Raw genomic sequence first — 954 nt, forward strand, 5'->3', positions numbered from 1 at the left:
CCGGGGCAGACAGGTCGTGAACTGCTCCAGTACCACCTTATCCACGATGCTCGCGACGTCGCTATCTCCGGCCATCAGCCATTTGCGGCAGGAGTCCCGGAGCTGCTGAGCTAGCAGGTAGGGTCGACCGGTTTCCGCCAACCCCAGCGATCGGAATCGCTGGCGATACTCCTCAGGGCTCCGGCCGACCCGCTGCAAGATGGCCTTCTTCAGCTCAGCGTACACCAGGAGATTCTCCGGGGGTAACTGCTGCTCCGCCACCTGGGCCTCTCCAGAAATGAGTGGAATGAGGTGTAGGGCCCACTGATCCTCCGGCCAACCCCTCGCGACTGCTACCCGCTCAAAGAGACCGAGGAAGGCCTCGGGATCATCTTGTGGGCCCATTTTCTGGAGGACCAGGTCGGCGCGAGGCCCCGTCCGAACCTCCCGGTGCACCCAGCTCCAGAACGACTCGCGGTCCTCTTGCTGAGCCAGGAGGACCGCCTGGAACCGTACATCCTGGTCCTCCCGGAGCTGCAGCAACGCTCTATGCTGTTCCCTGATGGAGAACCGCGAGCGAAGAAATCACCTCCGCAAACGGCGAACCGGACGGACCAGCCCCCCTGGTCGCGGCATTCCTACTTCCTTCCATCCCGGGTTTCGGCACCACTGTAACAAGACTTCAACGGGACAGGAAGGAAGAGGCTGGAATCAGGGTCGAGCTGACGACTATGAACTTTTATTAACACAAAATAACACACGCGCTGTACGCGCCTACTCAAAACACTGCCACTTCTGTGGCCGAACAGTCTTTCTCGTGGTCAAAGCCTCCCGCTTTAATTCCTCTGGTCACTCGTGCAGAGCCACTCGCCACCAGCCTTCAGCTCCGGTCTCTCTTCCCGACTGTCTCTGACTTGTTGTTTTTAAGCCTCTCCACGCCAGTTACTGGAACAAGGCACAGGTGTTCATTATTTG

The sequence above is a fragment of the Triplophysa rosa genome, linkage group LG5 (genome assembly GCF_024868665.1).
Source record: "Triplophysa rosa linkage group LG5, Trosa_1v2, whole genome shotgun sequence".
NCBI classification, from domain to species: Eukaryota; Metazoa; Chordata; class Actinopteri; order Cypriniformes; family Nemacheilidae; genus Triplophysa; species Triplophysa rosa.